The following is a 16983-nucleotide window of genomic DNA, read 5'->3' as shown; positions in this document are numbered from 1 at the left end:
CAGAACTGACTTGGTTTCAAGAGTTTGATGAATTGTAATGTAAACTTGCAAATACACATGTAAACTCTTCACCTATGATAGAGAATGCCCTTATGTACAGTGTGGAAGCATATCAAGCAGAGAGAAGCTTGATTTGGATGGTTTTGCAATATCTTAATTCTGTAAAGTTGGATGTGCTCAACTGCATTACATATGCTCACAAATGCAATTTTACAACATTTCATGTTGTTTCAGGTCAGAACTGACTTGGTTTCAAGAGTTTGATAAATTGTAATGTAAACTTGCAAATACACATGTAAACTCTTCACCTATGATAGAAAATGCCCTTATGTACAGTGTGGAAGCATATCAAGCAGAGAGAAGCTTGATTTGGATGGTTTTGCAATATCTTCATTCTGTAAAGTTAGATGTGCTCAACTGCATTATATATGCTTTCAAATGCAATTTTACAACATTTCATGTTGTTTTAGGTCAGAACTGACTTGGTTTCAAGAGTTTGATGAATTGTAATGTAAACTTGCAAATACACATGTAATCTCTTCACCTTATACAGAGAGTGCCCTTAAGTACAGTGTGGAAGCATATCAAACTGAGAGAAGCTTGATTTAGATGGTTTTGCCATATCTTCATTCTGTAAAGTTAGATGTGCTCAATTGCATTACATACACTTACAAATAATTTTTTACATCATTTCATGTGATTGCAGGTCAGATCTGACTTGTTTTGAATCTTTTTGCAAAATCTTCATACTGTAAAATTAGATGTGCTAATTTGCATTACATTAGTTTACAAATGCAATTTTACAACATTTCTTGTTGTTTCAGGTCAGAACTGACTTGTTTTCAGAGTTTGATACATTATATTCTTTTCTTGCAAATTCACAAGTAACCTAAGACAGAAAATGCCCTTAAGTATAGTGTGGGAGCAGATTAGACTGATTGATGCTTGATTTGGATGGTATTGCTATATGTTCATTCTGTAAAGTTTCATGTGCTCAATTGCATTACATATGCTTAACAAATACAATTTTACAACATTTCATGTTGTTTTAGGTCAGAACTGACTTGGTTTCAAGAGTTTGATGAATTGTAATGTAAACTTGCAAATACACATGTAATCTCTTCACCTTATACAGAGAATGCCCTTAAGTACAGTGTGGAAGCATATCAAACTGAGAGAAGCTTGATTTAGATGGTTTTGCAATATCTTCATTCTGTAAAGATAGATGTGCTCAACTGCATTACATATGCTTACAAATGCAATTTTACAACATTTCATGTTGTTTCAGGTCAGAACTGACTTGGTTTCAAGAGTTTGATGAATTGTAATGTATTCTTGCAAATACACATGTAAACTCTTCACCTATGATAGAGAATGCCCTTATGTACACTGTGGAAGCATATCAAGCAGAGAGAAGCTTGATTTGGATGGTTTTGCAATATCTTCATTCTGTAAAGTTAGATGTGCTCAACTGCATAACATATGCTTACAAATGCAATTTTACAACATTTCATGTTGTTTTAGGTCAGAACTAACTTGGTTTCAAGAGTTTGATAAATTGTAATGTAAACTTGCAAATACACATGTAAACTATCACCTATGATAGAGAATGCCCTTAAGTATAGTGTGGGAGCAGATTAGACTGATTGATGCTTGATTTGGATGGTTTTGCTATATGTTCATTCTGTAAAGTTTGATGTGCTCAATTGCATTACATATGCTTAACAAATACAATTTTACTACATTTCATGTTGTTTTAGGTTAGAAGTGACTCGGATTCAAGATTTTGATGAATAGTAATGTTTTCTAACAAATACTCATATAAGCTCTTCACATGTGTCATAGAACTCCCTTAATTATGTTGTGGGAGCATTTAACGCTGATAGAAGCCTGATATGGATGTTCTTGCATGATCTTTATTTTGAAAGTTAGATGTGCTCAATTGCATTTCATATGCTTACAAATGCAATTTTACTACAATTCCTTCTGTATCAGGTCAGAACTGACTCGCATTCAAGAGTTTGATGAATACAAATGTTCTCTTACAAATACTCATGTAAGATTTATTACTGAGAATGCTCTTAAGTACAATGTGGGAGCATATCAAGATGAGAGAAGCTTGATTTGAATGGTTTTGCCATATCTTCATTCTGTAAAGTTAGATGTGCTCAATTGCATTACATACACTTACAAATTATTTTTTACATCATTTCATGTGATTTCAGGTCAGATCTGACTTGTTTTGAATGTTTATGCAAAATCTTCATACTGTAAAGTTAGATGTGCTCAACTACATTATATATGCTTTCAAATGCCATTTTACAACATTTCATGTTGTTTCAGGTCAGAACTGACTTGGTTTCAAGAGTTTGATGAATTGTAATGTAAACTTGCAAATACACATGTAAACTCTTCACCTATGATAGAGAATGCCCTTATGTACAGTGTGGAAGCATATCAAGCAGAGAGAAGCTTGATTTGGATGGTTTTGCAATATCTTAATTCTGTAAAGTTGGATGTGCTCAACTGCATTACATATGCTCACAAATGCAATTTTACAACATTTCATGTTGTTTCAGGTCAGAACTGACTTGGTTTCAAGAGTTTGATAAATTGTAATGTAAACTTGCAAATACACATGTAAACTCTTCACCTATGATAGAAAATGCCCTTATGTACAGTGTGGAAGCATATCAAGCAGAGAGAAGCTTGATTTGGATGGTTTTGCAATATCTTCATTCTGTAAAGTTAGATGTGCTCAACTACATTATATATGCTTTCAAATGCAATTTTACAACATTTCATGTTGTTTTAGGTCAGAACTGACTTGGTTTCAAGAGTTTGATGAATTGTAATGTAAACTTGCAAATACACATGTAATCTCTTCACCTTATACAGAGAGTGCCCTTAAGTACAGTGTGGAAGCATATCAAACTGAGAGAAGCTTGATTTAGATGGTTTTGCAATATCTTTATTCTGTAAAGATATATGTGCTCAACTGCATTACATATGCTTACAAATGCAATTTTACAACATTTCATGTTGTTTTAGGTCAGAACTGACTTGGTTTCAAGAGTTTGATGAATTGTAATGTAAACTTGCAAATACACATGTAAACTCTTCACCTTATACAGAGAATGCCCTTAAGTACAGTGTGGAAGCATATCAAACTGAGAGAAGCTTGATTTAAATGGTTTTGCAATATCTTCATTCTGTAAAGATAGATGTGCTCAACTGCATTACATATGCTTACAAATGCAATTTTACAACATTTCATGTTGTTTTAGGTCAGAACTGACTTGGTTTCAAGAGTTTGATGAATTGTAATGTAAACTTGCAAATACACATGTAAACTCTTCACCTTATACAGAGAATGCCCTTAAGTACAGTGTGGAAGCATATCAAACTGAGAGAAGCTTGATTTAGATGGTTTTGCCATATCTTCATTCTGTAAAGTTAGATGTGCTCAATTGCATTACATACACTTACAAATAATTTTTTACATCATTTCATGTGATTGCAGGTCAGATCTGACTTGTTTTGAATCTTTTTGCAAAATCTTCATACTGTAAAATTAGATGTGCTAATTTGCATTACATTAGTTTACAAATGCAATTTTACAACATTTCTTGTTGTTTCAGGTCAGAACTGACTTGTTTTCAGAGTTTGATACATTATATTCTTTTCTTGCAAATTCACAAGTAACCTAAGACAGAAAATGCCCTTAAGTATAGTGTGGGAGCAGATTAGACTGATTGATGCTTGATTTGGATGGTATTGCTATATGTTCATTCTGTAAAGTTTCATGTGCTCAATTGCATTACATATGCTTAACAAATACAATTTTACAACATTTCATGTTGTTTTAGGTCAGAACTGACTTGGTTTCAAGAGTTTGATGAATTGTAATGTAAACTTGCAAATACACATGTAATCTCTTCACCTTATACAGAGAATGCCCTTAAGTACAGTGTGGAAGCATATCAAACTGAGAGAAGCTTGATTTAGATGGTTTTGCAATATCTTCATTCTGTAAAGATAGATGTGCTCAACTGCATTACATATGCTTACAAATGCAATTTTACAACATTTCATGTTGTTTCAGGTCAGAACTGACTTGGTTTCAAGAGTTTGATGAATTGTAATGTATTCTTGCAAATACACATGTAAACTCTTCACCTATGATAGAGAATGCCCTTATGTACACTGTGGAAGCATATCAAGCAGAGAGAAGCTTGATTTGGATGGTTTTGCAATATCTTCATTCTGTAAAGTTAGATGTGCTCAACTGCATAACATATGCTTACAAATGCAATTTTACAACATTTCATGTTGTTTTAGGTCAGAACTAACTTGGTTTCAAGAGTTTGATAAATTGTAATGTAAACTTGCAAATACACATGTAAACTCTTCACCTATGATAGAGAATACCCATAAGTACAGTGTGGAAGCATATCAAGCAGAAAGAAGCATGATTTGGATGGTTTTGCAATATCTTAATTCTGTAAAGTTGGATGTGCTCAACTGCATTACATATGCTCACAAATGCAATTTTACAACATTTCATGTTGTTTCAGGTCAGAACTGACTTGGTTTCAAGAGTTTGATGAATTGTAATGTAAACTTGCAAATACACATGTAAACTCTTCACCAATGATAGAGAATGCCCTTATGTACAGTGTGGAAGCATATCAAGCAGAGAGAAGCTTGATTTGGATGGTTTTGCAATATCTTCATTCTGTATAGTTAGATGTGCTCAACTACATTATATATGCTTTCAAATGCCATTTTACAACATTTCATGTTGTTTCAGGTCAGAACTGACTTGGTTTCAAGAGTTTGATGAATTGTAATGTAAACTTGCAAATACACATGTAATCTCTTCACCTTATACAGAGAGTGCCCTTAAGTACAGTGTGGAAGCATATCAAACTGAGAGAAGCTTGATTTAGATGGTTTTGCCATATCTTCATTCTGTAAAGTTAGATGTGCTCAATTGCATTACATACACTTACAAATAATTTTTTACATCATTTCATGTGATTGCAGGTCAGATCTGACTTGTTTTGAATCTTTTTGCAAAATCTTCATACTGTAAAATTAGATGTGCTAATTTGCATTACATTAGTTTACAAATGCAATTTTACAACATTTCTTGTTGTTTCAGGTCAGAACTGACTTGTTTTCAGAGTTTGATACATTATATTCTTTTCTTGCAAATTCACAAGTAACCTAAGACAGAAAATGCCCTTAAGTATAGTGTGGGAGCAGATTAGACTGATTGATGCTTGATTTGGATGGTATTGCTATATGTTCATTCTGTAAAGTTTCATGTGCTCAATTGCATTACATATGCTTAACAAATACAATTTTACAACATTTCATGTTGTTTTAGGTCAGAACTGACTTGGTTTCAAGAGTTTGATGAATTGTAATGTAAACTTGCAAATACACATGTAATCTCTTCACCTTATACAGAGAATGCCCTTAAGTACAGTGTGGAAGCATATCAAACTGAGAGAAGCTTGATTTAGATGGTTTTGCAATATCTTCATTCTGTAAAGATAGATGTGCTCAACTGCATTACATATGCTTACAAATGCAATTTTACAACATTTCATGTTGTTTCAGGTCAGAACTGACTTGGTTTCAAGAGTTTGATGAATTGTAATGTATTCTTGCAAATACACATGTAAACTCTTCACCTATGATAGAGAATGCCCTTATGTACACTGTGGAAGCATATCAAGCAGAGAGAAGCTTGATTTGGATGGTTTTGCAATATCTTCATTCTGTAAAGTTAGATGTGCTCAACTGCATAACATATGCTTACAAATGCAATTTTACAACATTTCATGTTGTTTTAGGTCAGAACTAACTTGGTTTCAAGAGTTTGATAAATTGTAATGTAAACTTGCAAATACACATGTAAACTATCACCTATGATAGAGAATGCCCTTAAGTATAGTGTGGGAGCAGATTAGACTGATTGATGCTTGATTTGGATGGTTTTGCTATATGTTCATTCTGTAAAGTTTGATGTGCTCAATTGCATTACATATGCTTAACAAATACAATTTTACTACATTTCATGTTGTTTTAGGTTAGAAGTGACTCGGATTCAAGATTTTGATGAATAGTAATGTTTTCTAACAAATACTCATATAAGCTCTTCACATGTGTCATAGAACTCCCTTAATTATGTTGTGGGAGCATTTAACGCTGATAGAAGCCTGATATGGATGTTCTTGCATGATCTTTATTTTGAAAGTTAGATGTGCTCAATTGCATTTCATATGCTTACAAATGCAATTTTACTACAATTCCTTCTGTATCAGGTCAGAACTGACTCGCATTCAAGAGTTTGATGAATACAAATGTTCTCTTACAAATACTCATGTAAGATTTATTACTGAGAATGCTCTTAAGTACAATGTGGGAGCATATCAAGATGAGAGAAGCTTGATTTGAATGGTTTTGCCATATCTTCATTCTGTAAAGTTAGATGTGCTCAATTGCATTACATACACTTACAAATTATTTTTTACATCATTTCATGTGATTTCAGGTCAGATCTGACTTGTTTTGAATGTTTATGCAAAATCTTCATACTGTAAAGTTAGATGTGCTCAACTACATTATATATGCTTTCAAATGCCATTTTACAACATTTCATGTTGTTTCAGGTCAGAACTGACTTGGTTTCAAGAGTTTGATGAATTGTAATGTAAACTTGCAAATACACATGTAAACTCTTCACCTATGATAGAGAATGCCCTTATGTACAGTGTGGAAGCATATCAAGCAGAGAGAAGCTTGATTTGGATGGTTTTGCAATATCTTAATTCTGTAAAGTTGGATGTGCTCAACTGCATTACATATGCTCACAAATGCAATTTTACAACATTTCATGTTGTTTCAGGTCAGAACTGACTTGGTTTCAAGAGTTTGATAAATTGTAATGTAAACTTGCAAATACACATGTAAACTCTTCACCTATGATAGAAAATGCCCTTATGTACAGTGTGGAAGCATATCAAGCAGAGAGAAGCTTGATTTGGATGGTTTTGCAATATCTTCATTCTGTAAAGTTAGATGTGCTCAACTACATTATATATGCTTTCAAATGCAATTTTACAACATTTCATGTTGTTTTAGGTCAGAACTGACTTGGTTTCAAGAGTTTGATGAATTGTAATGTAAACTTGCAAATACACATGTAATCTCTTCACCTTATACAGAGAGTGCCCTTAAGTACAGTGTGGAAGCATATCAAACTGAGAGAAGCTTGATTTAGATGGTTTTGCAATATCTTTATTCTGTAAAGATATATGTGCTCAACTGCATTACATATGCTTACAAATGCAATTTTACAACATTTCATGTTGTTTTAGGTCAGAACTGACTTGGTTTCAAGAGTTTGATGAATTGTAATGTAAACTTGCAAATACACATGTAAACTCTTCACCTTATACAGAGAATGCCCTTAAGTACAGTGTGGAAGCATATCAAACTGAGAGAAGCTTGATTTAAATGGTTTTGCAATATCTTCATTCTGTAAAGATAGATGTGCTCAACTGCATTACATATGCTTACAAATGCAATTTTACAACATTTCATGTTGTTTTAGGTCAGAACTGACTTGGTTTCAAGAGTTTGATGAATTGTAATGTAAACTTGCAAATACACATGTAAACTCTTCACCTTATACAGAGAATGCCCTTAAGTACAGTGTGGAAGCATATCAAACTGAGAGAAGCTTGATTTAGATGGTTTTGCCATATCTTCATTCTGTAAAGTTAGATGTGCTCAATTGCATTACATACACTTACAAATAATTTTTTACATCATTTCATGTGATTGCAGGTCAGATCTGACTTGTTTTGAATCTTTTTGCAAAATCTTCATACTGTAAAATTAGATGTGCTAATTTGCATTACATTAGTTTACAAATGCAATTTTACAACATTTCTTGTTGTTTCAGGTCAGAACTGACTTGTTTTCAGAGTTTGATACATTATATTCTTTTCTTGCAAATTCACAAGTAACCTAAGACAGAAAATGCCCTTAAGTATAGTGTGGGAGCAGATTAGACTGATTGATGCTTGATTTGGATGGTATTGCTATATGTTCATTCTGTAAAGTTTCATGTGCTCAATTGCATTACATATGCTTAACAAATACAATTTTACAACATTTCATGTTGTTTTAGGTCAGAACTGACTTGGTTTCAAGAGTTTGATGAATTGTAATGTAAACTTGCAAATACACATGTAATCTCTTCACCTTATACAGAGAATGCCCTTAAGTACAGTGTGGAAGCATATCAAACTGAGAGAAGCTTGATTTAGATGGTTTTGCAATATCTTCATTCTGTAAAGATAGATGTGCTCAACTGCATTACATATGCTTACAAATGCAATTTTACAACATTTCATGTTGTTTCAGGTCAGAACTGACTTGGTTTCAAGAGTTTGATGAATTGTAATGTATTCTTGCAAATACACATGTAAACTCTTCACCTATGATAGAGAATGCCCTTATGTACACTGTGGAAGCATATCAAGCAGAGAGAAGCTTGATTTGGATGGTTTTGCAATATCTTCATTCTGTAAAGTTAGATGTGCTCAACTGCATAACATATGCTTACAAATGCAATTTTACAACATTTCATGTTGTTTTAGGTCAGAACTAACTTGGTTTCAAGAGTTTGATAAATTGTAATGTAAACTTGCAAATACACATGTAAACTCTTCACCTATGATAGAGAATACCCATAAGTACAGTGTGGAAGCATATCAAGCAGAAAGAAGCATGATTTGGATGGTTTTGCAATATCTTAATTCTGTAAAGTTGGATGTGCTCAACTGCATTATATATGCTTTCAAATGCAATTTTACAACATTTCATGTTGTTTTAGGTCAGAACTGACTTGGTTTCAAGAGTTTGATGAATTGTAATGTAAACTTGCAAATACACATGTAATCTCTTCACCTTATACAGAGAGTGCCCTTAAGTACAGTGTGGAAGCATATCAAACTGAGAGAAGCTTGATTTAGATGGTTTTGCCATATCTTCATTCTGTAAAGTTAGATGTGCTCAATTGCATTACATACACTTACAAATAATTTTTTACATCATTTCATGTGATTGCAGGTCAGATCTGACTTGTTTTGAATCTTTTTGCAAAATCTTCATACTGTAAAATTAGATGTGCTAATTTGCATTACATTAGTTTACAAATGCAATTTTACAACATTTCTTGTTGTTTCAGGTCAGAACTGACTTGTTTTCAGAGTTTGATACATTATATTCTTTTCTTGCAAATTCACAAGTAACCTAAGACAGAAAATGCCCTTAAGTATAGTGTGGGAGCAGATTAGACTGATTGATGCTTGATTTGGATGGTATTGCTATATGTTCATTCTGTAAAGTTTCATGTGCTCAATTGCATTACATATGCTTAACAAATACAATTTTACAACATTTCATGTTGTTTTAGGTCAGAACTGACTTGGTTTCAAGAGTTTGATGAATTGTAATGTAAACTTGCAAATACACATGTAATCTCTTCACCTTATACAGAGAATGCCCTTAAGTACAGTGTGGAAGCATATCAAACTGAGAGAAGCTTGATTTAGATGGTTTTGCAATATCTTCATTCTGTAAAGATAGATGTGCTCAACTGCATTACATATGCTTACAAATGCAATTTTACAACATTTCATGTTGTTTCAGGTCAGAACTGACTTGGTTTCAAGAGTTTGATGAATTGTAATGTATTCTTGCAAATACACATGTAAACTCTTCACCTATGATAGAGAATGCCCTTATGTACAGTGTGGAAGCATATCAAGCAGAGAGATTTAGATGGTTTTGCAATATCTTCATTCTGTAAAGTTAGATGTGCTCAACTGCATAACATATGCTTACAAATGCAATTTTACAACATTTCATGTTGTTTTAGGTCAGAACTAACTTGGTTTCAAGAGTTTGATAAATTGTAATGTAAACTTGCAAATACACATGTAAACTATCACCTATGATAGAGAATGCCCTTAAGTATAGTGTGGGAGCAGATTAGACTGATTGATGCTTGATTTGGATGGTTTTGCTATATGTTCATTCTGTAAAGTTTGATGTGCTCAATTGCATTACATATGCTTAACAAATACAATTTTACTACATTTCATGTTGTTTTAGGTTAGAAGTGACTCGGATTCAAGATTTTGATGAATAGTAATGTTTTCTAACAAATACTCATATAAGCTCTTCACATGTGTCATAGAACTCCCTTAATTATGTTGTGGGAGCATTTAACGCTGATAGAAGCCTGATATGGATGTTCTTGCATGATCTTTATTTTGAAAGTTAGATGTGCTCAATTGCATTTCATATGCTTACAAATGCAATTTTACTACAATTCCTTCTGTATCAGGTCAGAACTGACTCGCATTCAAGAGTTTGATGAATACAAATGTTCTCTTACAAATACTCATGTAAGATTTATTACTGAGAATGCTCTTAAGTACAATGTGGGAGCATATCAAGATGAGAGAAGCTTGATTTGAATGGTTTTGCCATATCTTCATTCTGTAAAGTTAGATGTGCTCAATTGCATTACATACACTTACAAATTATTTTTTACATCATTTCATGTGATTTCAGGTCAGATCTGACTTGTTTTGAATGTTTATGCAAAATCTTCATACTGTAAAGTTAGATGTGCTCAACTACATTATATATGCTTTCAAATGCAATTTTACAACATTTCATGTTGTTTTAGGTCACAGCTGACTTGGTTTTAAGAGTTTGATGAATTGTAATGTAAACTTGCAAATACACATGTAATCTCTTCACCTTATACAGAGAATGCCTAAAAGTACAGTGTGGAAGCATATCAAGCAGAAAGAAGATTGATTTGGATGGTTTTGCAATATCTTCATTCTGTAAAGTTAGATGTGCTCAACTGCATTACATATGCTTACAAAGTCAATTTTACAACATTTCATGTTGTTTCAGGTCAGAACTGACTTGGTTTCAAGAGTTTGATGAATTGTAATGTAAGCTTGCAAATACACATGTAATCTCTTCACCTTATACAGAGAATGCCCTTAAGTACAGTGTGGAAGCATATCAAGCAGAAAGAAGCTTGATTTGGATGGTTTTGCAATATCTTCATTCTGTAAAGTTAGATGTGCTCAACTGCATTACATATGCTTACAAAGTCAATTTTACAACATTTCATGTTGTTTCAGGTCAGAACTGACTTGGTTTCAAGAGTTTGATGAAATGTAATGTAAACTTGCAAATACACATGAAAACTCTTCACCTATGATAGAGAATACCCATAAGTATAGTGTGGAAGCATATCAAGCAGAAAGAAGCATGATTTGGATGGTTTTGCAATATCTTAATTCTGTAAAGTTGGATGTGCTCAACTGCATTACATATGCTCACAAATGCAATTTTACAACATTTCATGTTGTTTCAGGTCAGAACTGACTTGGTTTCAAGAGTTTGATGAATTGTAATGTAAACTTGCAAATACACATGTAATCTCTTCACCTTATACAGAGAATGCCCTTAAGTACAGTGTGGAAGCATATCAAACTGAGAGAAGCTTGATTTAGATGGTTTTGCAATATCTTCATTCTGTAAAGATAGATGTGCTCAACTGCATTACATATGCTTACAAATGCAATTTTACAACATTTCATGTTGTTTCAGGTCAGAACTGACTTGGTTTCAAGAGTTTGATGAATTGTAATGTATTCTTGCAAATACACATGTAAACTCTTCACCTATGATAGAGAATGCCCTTATGTACAGTGTGGAAGCATATCAAGCAGAGAGATTTAGATGGTTTTGCAATATCTTCATTCTGTAAAGTTAGATGTGCTCAACTGCATAACATATGCTTACAAATGCAATTTTACAACATTTCATGTTGTTTTAGGTCAGAACTAACTTGGTTTCAAGAGTTTGATAAATTGTAATGTAAACTTGCAAATACACATGTAAACTATCACCTATGATAGAGAATGCCCTTAAGTATAGTGTGGGAGCAGATTAGACTGATTGATGCTTGATTTGGATGGTTTTGCTATATGTTCATTCTGTAAAGTTTGATGTGCTCAATTGCATTACATATGCTTAACAAATACAATTTTACTACATTTCATGTTGTTTTAGGTTAGAAGTGACTCGGATTCAAGATTTTGATGAATAGTAATGTTTTCTAACAAATACTCATATAAGCTCTTCACATGTGTCATAGAACTCCCTTAATTATGTTGTGGGAGCATTTAACGCTGATAGAAGCCTGATATGGATGTTCTTGCATGATCTTTATTTTGAAAGTTAGATGTGCTCAATTGCATTTCATATGCTTACAAATGCAATTTTACTACAATTCCTTCTGTATCAGGTCAGAACTGACTCGCATTCAAGAGTTTGATGAATACAAATGTTCTCTTACAAATACTCATGTAAGATTTATTACTGAGAATGCTCTTAAGTACAATGTGGGAGCATATCAAGATGAGAGAAGCTTGATTTGAATGGTTTTGCCATATCTTCATTCTGTAAAGTTAGATGTGCTCAATTGCATTACATACACTTACAAATTATTTTTTACATCATTTCATGTGATTTCAGGTCAGATCTGACTTGTTTTGAATGTTTATGCAAAATCTTCATACTGTAAAGTTAGATGTGCTCAACTACATTATATATGCTTTCAAATGCAATTTTACAACATTTCATGTTGTTTTAGGTCACAGCTGACTTGGTTTTAAGAGTTTGATGAATTGTAATGTAAACTTGCAAATACACATGTAATCTCTTCACCTTATACAGAGAATGCCTAAAAGTACAGTGTGGAAGCATATCAAGCAGAAAGAAGATTGATTTGGATGGTTTTGCAATATCTTCATTCTGTAAAGTTAGATGTGCTCAACTGCATTACATATGCTTACATAGTCAATTTTACAACATTTCATGTTGTTTCAGGTCAGAACTGACTTGGTTTCAAGAGTTTGATGAATTGTAATGTAAGCTTGCAAATACACATGTAATCTCTTCACCTTATACAGAGAATGCCCTTAAGTACAGTGTGGAAGCATATCAAGCAGAAAGAAGCTTGATTTGGATGGTTTTGCAATATCTTCATTCTGTAAAGTTAGATGTGCTCAACTGCATTACATATGCTTACAAAGTCAATTTTACAACATTTCATGTTGTTTCAGGTCAGAACTGACTTGGTTTCAAGAGTTTGATGAAATGTAATGTAAACTTGCAAATACACATGAAAACTCTTCACCTATGATAGAGAATACCCATAAGTATAGTGTGGAAGCATATCAAGCAGAAAGAAGCATGATTTGGATGGTTTTGCAATATCTTAATTCTGTAAAGTTGGATGTGCTCAACTGCATTACATATGCTCACAAATGCAATTTTACAACATTTCATGTTGTTTCAGGTCAGAACTGACTTGGTTTCAAGAGTTTGATGAATTGTAATGTAAACTTGCAAATACACATGTAAACTCTTCACCTATGATAGAGAATGCCCTTATGTACAGTGTGGAAGCATATCAAGCAGAGAGAAGCTTGATTTGGATGGTTTTGCAATATCTTCATTCTGTAAAGTTAGATGTGCTCAACTGCATTACATATGCTTACAAATGCAATTTTACAACATTTCATGTTGTTTCAGGTCAGAACTGAATTTGGTTTCAAGAGTTTGAAAAATTGTAATGTAAACTTGCAAATACACATGTAAACTCTTCACCTATGATAGAGAATGCCCTTATGTACAGTGTGGAAGCATATCAAGCAGAGAGAAGCTTAATTTGGATGGTTTTGCAATATCTTCATTCTGTAAAGTTAGATGTGCTCAACTACATTATAAATGCTTACAAATGCAATTTTACAACATTTCATGTTGTTTCAGGTCAGAACTGAATTTGGTTTCAAGAGTTCGATGAATTGTAATGTAAGCTTGCAAATACACATGTAATCTCTTCACCTTAGACAGAGAATGCCCTTAAGTACAGTGTGGAAGCATATCAAGCAGAGAGAAGCTTGATTTGGATGGTTTTGCAATATCTTCATTCTGTAAAGTTGGATGTGCTCAACTGCATTACATATGCTTACAAATGCAATTTTACAACATTTCATGTTGTTTTAGATCAGAACTGACTTGGTTTCAAGAGTTTGATTAATTGTAATGTAAACTTGCAAATACACATGTAATCTCTTCACCTTATACAGAGAATGCCCTTAAGTACAGTGTGGAAGCATATCAAGCAGAGAGAAGCTTGATTTGGATGGTTTTGCAATATCTTAATTCTGTAAAGTTGGATGTGCTCAACTGCATTACATATGCTCACAAATGCAATTTTACAGCATTTCATGTTGTTTCAGGTCAGAACTGACTTGGTTTCAAGAGTTTGATAAATTGTAATGTAAACTTGCAAATACACATGTGAACTCTTCACCTATGATAGAGAATGCCCTTATGTACAGTGTGGAAGCATATCAAGCAGAGAGAAGCTTGATTTGGATGGTTTTGCAATATCTTCATTCTGTAAAGTTGGATGTGCTCAACTGCATTACATATGCTCACAAATGCAATTTTTCAACATTTCATGTTGTTTCAGGTCAGAACTGACTTGGTTTCAAGAGTTTGATAAATTGTAATGTAAACTTGCAAATACACATGTAAACTCTTCACCTATGATAGAGAATGCCCTTATGTACAGTGTGGAAGCATATCAAGCAGAGAGTAGCTTGATTTGGATGGTTTTGCAATATCTTCATTCTGTAAAGTTGGATGTGCTCAACTGCATTACATATGCTTACAAATGCAATTTTACAACATTTCATGTTGTTTCAGGTCAGAACTGACTTGATTTCAAGAGTTTGATGAATTGTAATGTAAACTTGCAAATACACATGTAAACTCTTCACCTATGATAGAGAATACCCATAAGTACAGTGTGGAAGCATATCAAGCAGAAAGAAGCATGATTTGGATGGTTTTGCAATATCTTCATTCTGTAAAGTTAGATGTGCTCAACTGCATTACATATGCTCACAAATGCAATTTTACAACATTTCATGTTGTCTCAGGTCAGAACTGACTTGGTTTCAAGAGTTTGATGAATTGTAATGTAAACTTGCAAATACACATGTAAACTCTTCACCTATGATAGAGAATGCCCTTATGTACAGTGTGGAAGCATATCAAGCAGAGAGAAGCTTGATTTGGATGGTTTTGCAATATCTTCATTCTGTAAAGTTAGATGTGCTCAACTGCATTACATATGCTTACAAAGTCAATTTTACAACATTTCATGTTGTTTTAGGTCAGAACTGACTTGGTTTCAAGAGTTTGATGAATTGTAATGTAAACTTGCAAATACACATGTAATCTCTTCACCTTATACAGAGAATGCCCTTAAGTACAGTGTGGAAGCATATCAAGCAGAGAGAAGCTTGATTTGGATGGTTTTGCAATATCTTCATTCTGTAAAGTTGGATGTGCTCAACTGCATTACATATGCTCACAAATGCAATTTTACAACATTTCATGTTGTTTCAGGTCAGAACTGACTTGGTTTCAAGAGTTTGATGAATTGTAATGTAAACTTGCAAATACACATGTAATCTCTTCACCTTATACAGAGAATGCCCTTAAGTACAGTGTGGAAGCATATCAAGCAGAGAGAAGCTTGATTTGGATGGTTTTGCAATATCTTCATTCTGTAAAGTTGGATGTGCTCAACTGCATTACATATGCTCACAAATGCAATTTTTCAACATTTCATGTTGTTTCAGGTCAGAACTGACTTGGTTTCAAGAGTTTGTTAAATTGTAATGTAAACTTGCAAATACACATGTAAACTCTTCACGTATGATAGAGAATGCCCTTATGTACAGTGTGGAAGCATATCAAGCAGAGAGTAGCTTGATTTGGATGGTTTTGCAATATCTTCATTCTGTAAAGTTGGATGTGCTCAACTGCATTACATATGCTAACAAATGCAATTTTACAACATTTCATGTTGTTTCAGGTCAGAACTGACTTGGTTTCAAGAGTTTGATGAATTGTAATGTAAACTTGCAAATACACATTTAATCTCTTCACCTTATACAGAGAATGCCCTTAAGTACAGTGTGGAAGCATATCAAGCAGAAATAAGCTTGATTTGGATGGTTTTGCAATATCTTCATTCTGTAAAGTTAGATGTGCTCAACTGCATTACTTATGCTTACAAAGTCAATTTAACAACATTTCATGTTGTTTCAGGTCAGAACTGACTTGGTTTCAAGAGTTTGATGAATTGTAATGTAAACTTGCAAATACACATGTAAACTCTTCACCTTATACAGAGAATGCCCTTAAGTACAGTGTGGAAGCATATCAAACTGAGAGAAGCTTGATTTAAATGGTTTTGCAATATCTTCATTCTGTAAAGATAGATGTGCTCAACTGCATTACATATGCTTACAAATGCAATTTTACAACATTTCATGTTGTTTTAGGTCAGAACTGACTTGGTTTCAAGAGTTTGATGAATTGTAATGTAAACTTGCAAATACACATGTAAACTCTTCACCTTATACAGAGAATGCCCTTAAGTACAGTGTGGAAGCATATCAAACTGAGAGAAGCTTGATTTAGATGGTTTTGCCATATCTTCATTCTGTAAAGTTAGATGTGCTCAATTGCATTACATACACTTACAAATAATTTTTTACATCATTTCATGTGATTGCAGGTCAGATCTGACTTGTTTTGAATCTTTTTGCAAAATCTTCATACTGTAAAATTAGATGTGCTAATTTGCATTACATTAGTTTACAAATGCAATTTTACAACATTTCTTGTTGTTTCAGGTCAGAACTGACTTGTTTTCAGAGTTTGATACATTATATTCTTTTCTTGCAAATTCACAAGTAACCTAAGACA

This window comes from Amia ocellicauda, unplaced genomic scaffold (assembly GCF_036373705.1).
Source record: "Amia ocellicauda isolate fAmiCal2 unplaced genomic scaffold, fAmiCal2.hap1 HAP1_SCAFFOLD_57, whole genome shotgun sequence".
NCBI lineage: Eukaryota > Metazoa > Chordata > Actinopteri > Amiiformes > Amiidae > Amia > Amia ocellicauda.
Note: the sequence above shows the minus strand (reverse complement) of the source record.